Source organism: Amblyomma maculatum, chromosome 8, assembly GCF_055883805.1.
Source record: "Amblyomma maculatum isolate TAMU_Amacu chromosome 8, ASM5588380v1, whole genome shotgun sequence".
In the NCBI taxonomy this organism is placed as follows: domain Eukaryota; kingdom Metazoa; phylum Arthropoda; class Arachnida; order Ixodida; family Ixodidae; genus Amblyomma; species Amblyomma maculatum.
Window position 1 is genome coordinate 73,417,061 of NC_139351.1, and position 12,285 is coordinate 73,429,345.

Here is a 12,285-nt window from a genome sequence, read left to right on the forward strand (position 1 = left end):
GAGCGCAGTTGAAGAACTTTCTACATCGTTACTGCCTCCGTTAAAAACTCCTCAACAGTTCCTGGCACCTTGCTAATGAGGCCCGCAAAAAGCGGTTCTTTAACGGTGCACATTAGGTAGCATATATTTTTCGCCTCCGAGATTGCCTGGTCAGCTCGCCAGAATAGCCGCATCATGTACTTTACGTACATCATTATCATCTTGTTCGGCCGCTTGATGTGGGCCTGAAGAGCCAGTTCAGCTCTTTCCCGACGATCCGTGCCGGCGTATGCTTCAAGCAGTTTGCTGCGGAATTCACGCCATGATGCTGGGGCGTCTTCCAGGTTTTCGTACCAAGTACGAGCGCCGTCCTCTATTCTGAAGAACACATTCCTCAGCTTCCTGGTGTCGTCCCACTGATTGAATGCGGTGACGCGTTCATAGTAAACAAGCCAGTCTTCCACGTCCTCAAGATGAGTACCGTAGAAGGGCTTTGGCACTCGTGGGTTGTGAAGGGCGCAATACGTAGCGCTTTGCATGCTTGGTCTAGGAGCAGACGCAGGATTATTGGGCGTGAGCGTCACCAGTGTAGCGAACGGCGCTACAGTCGAGCGAGGGGATCCAGTGGGATCACGTGATTCCACTTACTGTGGCTGAAGCAGACGCTCAATTGAATTTGTGCGGTTTAAAAGCTAATAGTCGCGTTTATTTCTGTACTTTGGGTTCAGATAGAATGCCAGCATTGCACTTTTTGATATTGCGTCGTTACTGAGGCTGCTGAAGTTTATTTAAGCTGTTGCTACGGTCCGTTACTGCTCTGTACCTGGACGTAAGCGAGGGAAACCGGCCTAGGCTCCCAATGCTACCCAGATCATAAACTCACAGAACCTTGCGTAATCAAAATTTGAATGGGCAAGCCAGCGAGCTATCATTCTCATGACGTGCGCAGCAGACATTTCAGCGAGCGAGATTGCGTCCATAGAGTTGGCGCTAAACGTTCGGTGAGCAGCAGAAGAAATGACGTGCGCGTTTTAATTTGCGTTTATAACTCGTGAAGCTAACGATACTATTGCTAGACGGATGGAAAAGTTGCTGGCTTCTTATAGTAGCCTTTTAAAGAAAGCAGAGATAGTGCGAAGTTGACAAGGTCTCAAATTGTCCTAATGAACTTGTTGACACGGCAGTTTCACTGAAGTGAACTAGAAGATTCTGCAGCCTCGCGCAGCGGTATGCAGGGTGAGTTGTCTCAGATAGCGTGTCCAGTACTGTAGTAATATTTCAAATGACAAAGTCCATGAATAAACGAAATGTGGAGCATTGCATGCATGTTGTGTTGCGCTGATCGAGATATGCGTAAAAATAACTTACCTTGCGCGAGGAAAACAAATATCTGCTCTTACCAAGAGTGCAAATAACGGCAAGCAGAGCGTAAGCATTCGCTCCGTGAAACGCATGTCTTCACACTTGCTAAAAAGTTAATCCATGTCATCCCCTCAGTCAAACTTGCTTGCGCTATTAAGTTAAAGGGAGCAAGCGAAAGGTGCAGCTTCCGAGGGCGCTATCAGAAGGTTTTTTTTTTCATAATAGCAGAAATGTTGCATCTGGTCCTAGCAGTAAAGCTCGCGAACTTCAATAACTGATTCAGTGAAGTGCTTTTTTGCCGAACGAGTGGGTCTCGTACCTCAAAATAAGCTTATACAGGCCCCCAGAGCGAGGTGTAGTAAATAAATAAATGAACGCAATGCTAACGGGTAACTGCACTGCCTAGGAAATCATCATGCAGCAGCAGTTCAACTTGCGTTATCCCACTTTGTCATTAGGGCGCTTTCGACTGGTAGTACCATGGTATGTCCTCGCGCACAATAACGGCAAGGGTCCGTAATCGCGCCTCGCGAGTTGTCTGCTGCAGCTCCGCTCGCACTCGGAGAATAAACAATAGAACCACAACAAGCCTCTTCCTGCCTCGCGGAACGGTCTGCTGCTCAGCGTGAGTACCACTGATCCTTTATTTTAAGATATATGTTCGTAACGGAGTAGGTTTTTGGGAGCATTTGTTGCTTTATTTGCCTCCCATTTTGCTATGCTTCCCTACAGGAGTAAAGACTCAGGATCACTTTAAAACGGACCTTTGCGTGCCAATTTCCTCTTGGGCTGCTTCGGCTGACGCTACATGCAAGGCTGTGCTCGACGACTAGTAAGATATCCATTCCTATACAGTGCGCCGTAATAACTGGAAAATAATCATTTTGTGAGTCATTGGCACCTGATAATTAAGATTAACAGACTGTGCTTATCTGCTTTTTATGTACACCGAGGGTAAGAAAAGCTTTTGCTTCAACTCAATTGCACCAAACAGAAAATATGCATTCTTAATGAGTTCCAATTTCAGCCCACTGACTTGGACAAACTAATTTTGTAGCAGTGGCAAATTTTGCTGTTCATGAACGGTTTGCCCAAGTTGTACTAAAAACAATTCTGCATAATATTGTCTGTTATTTTTGCGTTCGCTTGCAGATATTTGTACGAAAGGGAGATGGGTGACACGCAAACTGCTCGAGCATACATCGACAAGGGCTGCTGAAAGCTTCTGTCCTTATAACCGAGAACAAAAGGCGCATGCTAGAGATGCTGGCTTGGCAGACTACTGAAGCTGCCTTAATTGCGGTGCCTTCCTAGAACCCGGGATCAGCCGACACCTTGTCAATGGACTTAACCAGAGGTGAAGTCCTAAAAGTGTGCAAGAATTCTACCTATAGGTTTTTTTTTTGCATGCGCACCTAATAAATATCTATGAAACGACCAATACTGGCTTTTTTGTGTGAATACGTGCACACTTTCAGGATGCTGTTTATATATTATTAGTCGCATGTAAAATACCTGCACAAAAACAAATTCAACCCTGTGTTTAGCGCATGATGGCCTTAGCTGCCTCTGCGCTGTCACACCCATCAAATAAAAACTAGTCACAAAACACATTGCACAATAACTGGATTGCTTGGATGCCAATGATGCAAAGCCAGTGGACAAGCTTTGGTTGGCGATGCTGGGCAGCCGATGAGCCTAGCTGGATAGCAGTTATTAAAAGCCAGTGAGTAGGCTTGGTTATAAGTATTAGATAGCCAGTGAGAAAGGCTGGATGTACGGTATATAGGAGCCAGTGGGTATGCCTTGGTGGAAGATATTGGGTAGCCGTTGAGTGAGGTTGTATGCCAATAAATAACCTAGTCTGCCATTGGTGGCCATTTTAGGAAAACCAGTCTAGTAAATTGTATCAAATCTCGGCACGTGTAGCGCCTCAATGAAACACCATTAATAGCCCCAATATTGGGGCCAGTTCCCCCTAATATTCGGCTGATGGCGGTCCTTTGACGGCGTGCTACTTGGGAGTAGTCACAAAAGCTTTGCGCAGCTCTCGAATAGATTGCATTTAGCTAGAGTGACATCTACAAAAAATATACGCTTTGCTATAGCCATCATCTAGGATGATCTGCCACACTATTAAAAATGTCTTCACCTTTCTTTCCTTGCCAGTCCGCGAATGCATGCACTTGGCGCGGATGAGAAATGTGCTGCAGAACCGCAAAACAAAAGTACAGGTAACATGGTCGGGCATGTATTACCCTGAAAGTATTGTGTGCAGCAACATCATTACGCAGCTTCCACTTTCGCTAGGGTTCTGCAAATATATTATTACTGTCCTCTGTGCACAGACCTATTACTTTCGGTGCAGAACGTGTGACTCACCACAAAGGCTGACAGCTCGGTATTTAGAATGGTATCATCGGTTTCGTTATGAAGTGACATCGCTAACTCAGCGAACAACGTAAGGGTTGGGTAAATGTGATCACTGTTATGAAATTTGCGCTGCGAAATAATGAGCCCAAAGGGTTTCAGGAAATATAACTTGGTTTAAAACCCCATGTTACCATAGTAGCCGACTTCCTGCACAAAAATAATATTAAGATGCCACAACTGTAACGAAAGGGAAGGCGGTACGTCGGAGTTGCTGCACATTAAAGTTATGACGGCATGCATAAGAAAATTCTATCGATGCTTTTGATCATGGTCGTATTACGCATCTGTCAGGTATCGAAGGCAATCATAGCTGCTGAAAGCCAAAAAAGCTACAGGCAGCTCTATCAATGCGGCTGAACCTGCTACACAGGCATTATAAGCAGATGCTATCCATGCAGCATATAGCACACTCTGCAGTGTAGACAGCCATGCTGAAGACTGCACTATTAAGGCACTCGCTGGTCACAAGTGAAAGCTGTGCGCACGCCGTTCGCGATATATATGTATGAAATAATTGCCTTGACACTCCATTACTCAAAGTCGCGTGGGATGAGTCCTGATTCTGTTGAATTTCAATGACCAATACTCTTTTAACAAATAAAGCCAGTCTTAAATGCTTGGGTTCTATAACTACTTCATCGAAATTTCAACCAACTGTCACCTAGCAAGACAGCTAGTAAGAATAAATGCAAGCACCAAAAAAGGTTTCCTTTCTGTCCATCAAGCAGTGTACCAGTCCTGCAAAATTTCAAGACATTTCTCAAATGTTTAGTGATACCAGCTGCCAAAAATTTCTACAGTGGTTTTGGTACGACTGAGTCATAATGAAAAGAGAGCTGCTGCTTGCTTTTCCAACAAGCTAGGGGCAGGTAAGCACAGTGAAAGCTGTCTAGCAGCAGGGCAGAGGAGCAAATACAATATTGCTCTGAACATAATCATCGTAGAACAGCTGCTGCTTGGCGTGCACAACGTGACTTCGCTCCTCAAGAGAAAAAAAAAAATAGTGAGCACTTAAGGTAATTTTGGGTGCAGTTACAGAAACGTCACTGCAGAGTCCGAGTGAAGAGTACTTCGTAAGCAAAAAGAGGTAGCAGTTCACATGTAAATTCAAGAAAAGTTTTGAATGCAGAACAGTAGTTGCTCATACTCGCTTTTAGAAGCCCGACGCTGTGAGAGGTACTTCAGGCATTATTTTGAAACGAAACTATTAGCACCAAGCAAAGCTACGCTCAGGTTTTTCTCCTTCAATCGGTTGTATTTCAACACTCATCATTTATTTTTCGTTCATTATGGCCTGATAGTAAAAAGTAATTTACTGGGCGCAGCTTGATGCAACGACGCAAATGTTGCATAGACGCAAGTGTCACCGAAAAAAATATTTATCCGAGTCGCTCGTATAGTAATGTGGAACCACTGGCAACAAATTACACAACCACCTATACGAAATACGTTTTCTGGCTAGGACTTACCAGCCCTACGCACTTGAATTAGTGAGGCACCGGGCCAGGATAAGCTTGCTTGCTCAAAACCATATCTCGAACGCATTAACGCAGCCTTACCAGCGCACCCTATTTTATCCCGTACCAGTAAAATAAAGAATCAACGACAATGGTTTAAAACACTTTTTCGTTCTTTTAAAAGCCTTTATGTTCTTCCTTGGCAGACGCTGCAGCAAGAGGCATTCTAACTGCTTGAAGTGTTCAAGGCGAACGCATTGATAAGGTGAAGAGCTTCCCCCACTTCTCGATGTGTTCAGTGTTTCACCGTTAGCAAACCTCAACAACAAACCACACAGAACTGCACAATAGGCGTACAGCGGCAAAGTGCAACGACCACCGAAGAGCACAAACACAAGACATATTTCAGGCGCAAAAAAGCGCTAGGCACATTCCTACATGGCAGTTGTGCTTCCTTCATGGAAGACTTGCATGGTGTGGCGCGGCATGAATACGCCACTAACCACAAACGCGAGAGCGCTGCATTCGTTTTGCAGAGATCGTCCGCAAATGGAATTTATATATTTCGTATGTTTGTCGCATAAATATGCAAATGTGCATTTTAGTCCTGCAGGCAACTGGATCAGTAGTGATGTATTTGAGAAATAGGACGACAATGAATATTCGAAACCCTGTAAAATGGGTTAAGAATGCAAAACATCCACGCTTCCAGTATTGCAGTCAAAAATAAATATGCGAGGCAGGCGCTGCATCTGCCACCGCGGAATGCCTCAGTTTCACTAATCATTTCAAGTAACTGTACCATTCTGCTTCAACGAAGAGCCTGAAGATATGCTGAAAGCGGACTTTTAAATATTTCTAGCGAATTGCCAAGGAAAGGTAACCTTGTGAATAAAATTAAAACTAAAACCGAATCAGGTAACAAATCTTTAACCTAAATTTCCTGAGCCTCATTATTTGAAATATGTACCCAAAGTGATTTTATAATTACTAACGAAACTGATTACAGCACAGCTGCTAAATCAGCAGCTTAGAAACATCGGAGTTGACGGATATTACAGAAGTTGGTCTGTAGGCTGCTGTGGGTGCCAGTATAAACGGCATAGTTGAAAGAAAAATTGCGGGAAAACTAAGCATGCATGCTCTTATTTGATTTTATTGATTTTTCTTAACCTGGATTGCTCTTCCCAGAATACGTAACATCTTTTATCTTTATTGCATGTAAAAACTTTCGAGGAAGAGAAGCGAAACTTGCTTGCTTTATGGTTTATGGGTTTTAACATCCCAAAGCAACTCAACGCTATGAGAGGCGCCGTGATAGAGGGCTCCGAAAATTTTGATCCCCTGGGCTTTTTAACGAGCACTGACACGGTATGCACACGGTTGCGCCTTGCTTATTGCCTCCATCGAAAAACGATGCCGCAGCCGGGATTCGACCCACATCCTTGGGCACAGTAGTCCAGCGCCATAACCACTGCTCTATCACGGCGGGATAAAGCTAAACTGTGCATGACTAAAATCACCGAGCTGCACAATGCAAGCCTGTTGCTACCCGTTATTTTCAAAGGTAACAAATGTTTAGAAGTGAGGCTGCCGTGACCATCGCCCGCTATAACGCAATTAAAACGCGTAATGCTAGAGCAGTGAAGCTCCTCGACGACTGTCTAGATTTGCCGTTAATAATCAGGATCGCTAAGCCCAATATTACTCATGGGACATATTACCTGTCTGTTTACACAGTGATCCGAAACAATGCATGACACAGCCCCAAATCTACAGCAGGGAGCAGCCCAGCTTTATTTACTGGTTTCATCCCACTCCACCATAGAGAGCTCTATCGACCATGAAATGTAAAATTAATTAACAGTGATTTCATGTCTCACCAGACCACAGCACATCAATAATGCCACATCACACAGTATCAGCAAAACCCGAAATGTCATCTATGTAAGAGTTCAGATTAATTTGTTTATTTTTCAGTGTGTATGTATCCCAGCTATTAAAATGTGAGGAGATACTTTCCAGAACGCACCAGGTAAGTTGGAAGCCCACCACAGACACCACAAAGCTCGTCTGGTGGTTACACCAGGCAGAACAGGCTCGTCAGGCAATTGCACAAGAGTATACCAGGCTTGTCTGTTTGTCATGAGAAAACACATCAGGATGATCTGGTACACCAGGCGCACCAGGATTCCTAGTGTTACTACCAGAGCACACCAAACCAGACTGGTAAATTTTTCGGCATGACAGAATGGGGTTTCTGAAGCAGCTTGTCAACCACTACAAATCTCATTTATTTTGTGAAGGCAATATTGAGTACATTATTTAGGTAAACGACCTTATTTAGGTGCAAAACAAATATCGCATGCGCATGATGACTGCGGGTGATGGATGGGAGAGTGAGATGACAAAAAAGTAACTCGGCAGTTAAAACAAAGTGCACTGACTGTTTCGCATTTATAATTGCTTGGATGCCTATTCGCTGTTGCAACTTTGAAAAGCATATGCGCAACAGCCACTCTACTTCTAAATATGGTTATATATTCTCGAGATTTAGCTAGATTTGGATACTCGGCGAAGTTCTGGGTTATACATTTACATCGCCGATAACCTATACAGTCGTGCCCCGTTAATATGACCCCCGTTAATATGGACGACCCGAATCATGGACAGTTTTTCTGGGAACGAAACATTTTCAATGTATTTATGCCTCGTTAATATGGAAACTCGCTGTCCGGGCAATGGACAGGGGAAGAATGCACGCGCCCCACTTGGGCCCATGTATTTTTGTCTCGTTAATATGGAAAGTGCTTGAAAAAAAAGCACAGGAGTCCGAACGCAAGTTAAAGAAGGGCGCGCCGCCCGCGAACCTACGCGACAGCCGATACGGCGGGATGCCTGAACGAGTCCTGTGGGGTTGCAAAGAACCAAAGCGGGTGTGTCGCCGTTCTAAGGGAGGGGGAGCGCAAGAGCGGAGAAGAACGTACACCGCAAACCGAGGGTCAGCGTAAGAAAGACCCCGAAATGGGGGAAGCGGGAGATTTCTGGGTGCAGCGGAAGTGCCGCCGCAGTCGTGAAAACAGCAACATGTGGTTGCAATAAATTCTGCTGAACGTGAACAGAGAGGCCGGTAAAAGCGTAAGACAGAAATGACAGGAAAAAAGACAAGTGCCTACAGTGGCGGTGGGAACTGAAGTTTTCTCTCCCAAAGCGCAATGTGTGTTCCATGAAGCCGATAACACTTTTCGGTGAGAGTTATTACACACTCACAAAGTAGAGCGATAAAAGAAAGGCGACGTACGAACACGCAACCGGGACCGGGCGTCCCGTCCTGGACGCGCTTCCCTCTCATGCTCCTGGTTTTCGTCCCTGTTGCGCTGCCGAACTGTCAAACTATGCACACTAGGCCGGTGCCGGTTGCGTGTTCGTACGTCGCCTTTCTTTTGGCGCTCTACTTTGTGAGTGTGTATTAACTCTCACCGAAAAGCGTTAACGGCTTCATGGAACACACATTGCGCTTTGGGAAAGAAAACTTCCGTTACGCCGAAGCAAAAGCACTGCCCAATGGTACTGCGGCAGAAGTCGGGAAGTTTTTTGTCGAACAAATTCTCTTGCGACACGGTGCCCCAGAAGTCCTCATCATGGACAGGGCAAAGGCATTTACGGCATAACTGACGCAAGCCATCCTAGAATACAGTCATACAAGTCATTGACGAACAACTGCGTACCATCCCCAGACCAATGTCCTTACGGAGCGCCTGAACAAAACGATCGCGGACATGATCGCATGTACGTCGACGCTAAACACAAGACCTGAGACGCCATCTTGCCGTACTTGACCTTCGCCTATAACACTGTAGTCCAGGAGACGACCAGAGCGACCCCGTTCAAACTTGTGTACGGCAGGGAGCCCAAGACGACGCTCGACGCAATGCTGCCGTACGTAACCAACGAGGACAACTTTGACGTCGCCGCCTACCTGCAGCGTGCAGAGGAAGCCCGACGACTCGCACGGCTGCGTATTAAAGACCAACAGCGCACCGACTGCCGACGATACAACTTCCGGCGACGCCACGCAGAGTACAATCTAGGAGGCCAAGTGTGGGTCTGCACACCTATTCGCCGTCGCGGACTAAGTGAAAAGTTGTTGTGTCGATACTTTGGGCCGTATAAAATCATTCACCGCGTCGGACCACTGGACTATGAAGTCATTCCAGACGGAACGTCAGCATCACAACGGCGATGCGCACGCCTAGAAATCGTACATGTATGACTGAAGCCGTAATACGCGCGTTAAAGAATCTGTGGTGTTTAAACTTTGCAGTGTTTATGTTTAAGTTGCTTTGTTTTGGAACATCAAGGCGTATTTTTGTAAGCGGGGAGCATGCCGCGAACTGTTTAAATCTTCATTTGTTCCTGTTCGACAGCGGCTGGCATGCGACCTTTTCATTGTGATCCTGGCGCGCTTATCAATTCTGTATCCCGTGTTTGTTCATGCTCGTTGTCGCGATACGACGCGTTATCATTTTTTTTTTGTCGCGAACGATGCGCTTAGATCTGTCTCAAAGATTCTGATCACTCGCGTATGTTTCTACAATGTTCCAGGTTGTGCTAGTGGCAGTTTGCGACGTTATCTAGATTGTTCTGAGCAGCCTTTAAATTGAGCGTTGACGAGTGCGACGGGCATTTTTTGTTCGACGATCGACGAGCACGTTTGTTGCTATCGCCGCCGCCGAGTTGCTTAGTTCTATTGCGGGCGCAAGTCAGCCCAATAAAGAGTTAATTTCAGTACCATCAAGCCTGTGTCTTCTGGTATCAACGACTTGTCACCACTATGTGACAATATCAAAGCTAATCAATAAGCGCAAGTGGCCGATATAAGGAAGTATAACAAGGAGAAAATTGAGCATGCTGTAAAGAATGGGGGAAGCCTTAAAGCGGTAAAGAAGAAATTGAGCTTAGGCAAAAACCAGATGTATACGCTAAGGGACAAAGCGGGCAACGTCATCACGAATATGAACAAAATGGTCAAAGCAGCCGAGGAGTTCTATACAGATCTCTACAGTAGCCAAAGTAGCGAGGATCTTAATGAGATTGGCGGTAGGGAAAAACAGTCAAACGTCCCACCAGTGACGAAGGACGAGGTCAAGGAAGCACTAGAAACTATGAAAAGCGAGAAATCAGCTGGAGAGGATCAGATAACTACAGATTTGCTGAAGGACGGGGGGGATATCGTGCTAGAAAAACTGGCCACCCTGTATACGCAGTGCCTGGTGTCATCGACGGTACCGGAACCATGGAAGAATGCAAAAATTATCCTCATTCATAAGAAAGGAGACGCTAAGGACCTTAAAAATTGCATACCAATCAGCTTACTGTCTGTTACGTATAAAGTATTTACTAAGGTAATCGCTAATAGAATCAGGACTACCTTCCTGCAATCAAGCAAAGGATCAAACATGTTTTCGGAAACGGTACTTTACTATCGATCATATTCATACCATCAATCAGGTGATAGAAAAATTCTCGGAACACAACCAGCCCTTATACATAGCATTCATTGATTACAAAAAAGCATTTGACTTAGTAGAAACCTCAGCGGTGATGCAGGCATTGCGAAATCAGGGGGTAAACGAGCCGTACGTGAAAGTGCTGGAAGATATATATAGTGGCTGCACAGCAACCATAGTTCTTTCGTGCGACACCACGGACCCCGAGAACCCACGCTTAGCCGTGCTTGGCATCGTCGTGTCTGGGGAAAAGGGGATCCTGGTGGTTGAGCCGATGCCGAGTGTCCGGACCTTTATGGCCCCTCGGCGGTGGCAACACACCACTTTGGCCCATGCTTCCCATAGACGGCAGCTACGGGCTGACCCACCCAGCGGAAACCGTCAGTCGCTTTTTCCTATCCCCCCCCTCCATCTTTCACTCTCCTATCTTCTATCCTACAACTCTTCTGTCCAATACTCTCTTCTTGGTTTTTCCTTACTTCCAGGCGGCGAGGGCTAACCTGGTGTGGCTGACTACCCTGAGTTACGCCATATTAGGTTATAGTTACGGTGTACAGCTGACGTGGACAGGACGTGCCTGCGAATTCCTGCGCCGTCCTCTCGTTGGGCTCCATGAAGGATGGCTGGCGCCGCGGCCGAACAACTTACATTATTTATGGCTTCTTCCTCCAAACAAACTGATCGCCTTTCCAAGAAAAGGCGGATCGATATATCAGCCCAGTTCTTTTCAACGAAGCATGAAACTTTCCCTAAATTTCATGTGATCCACAGTGAAAGCCCCGCCAAACAAGCTCGGCTAATATCCCCTTTTGCAGTATCTAGGTCTCTCACAATCATACTAGGCCCCGGATACAAAGTTAGTAAACTGGCTAGCGGGGATCTCCTGCTTGAGCTCCAAAGCAAACAAGAGTACAGCAACCTTCAGCAACTTGCCACATTTGGGGACATCCCAATAACAGTCAGTGCTCACAGATCCTTGAACACAGTCCAAGGCGTGATCTCAGAGAACGACTTCCTGTCACTCACCGAAGAACTTCTAGAAGGTCTTCCCGAGCAAAATGTAATTGGTGTGCACAGGATCAAAATCTGAAAGAACAACCAAGAAATACCAACAAAGCACATAGTTCTGCCTTTCAACTCTAGCAAACTCCCTGAATACATTGAAGTCGGCTCCATCAAAGTAGACATCCGGCCCTACATCCCAAACCCTAGACGTTGTTTCAACTGCCAAAGATTCAGTCATGGCTCCCAGAGCTGCCGTGGCCGACAAACATGCGCAAAATGGGCCTCAAATGAACATAAATATGACGAGTGTGAAGCTGCGCCACACTGCGCAAACTGTGCAGGTGAACACGCCGCATACTCACGGTCATGTCCTTCTTGAAAGAAGGACAAGGACATTATTACCATAAAAGTCAAGGAAAACATAACGTTTAAGGAGGCACTACAGCGATATCTTGTTGGACAGGGCACCTTTGTGTTCACAGCCAAACCAAACTATTCCAATGTGGTGAAGCGTGGGAGCACCGCACCACACCAAGATT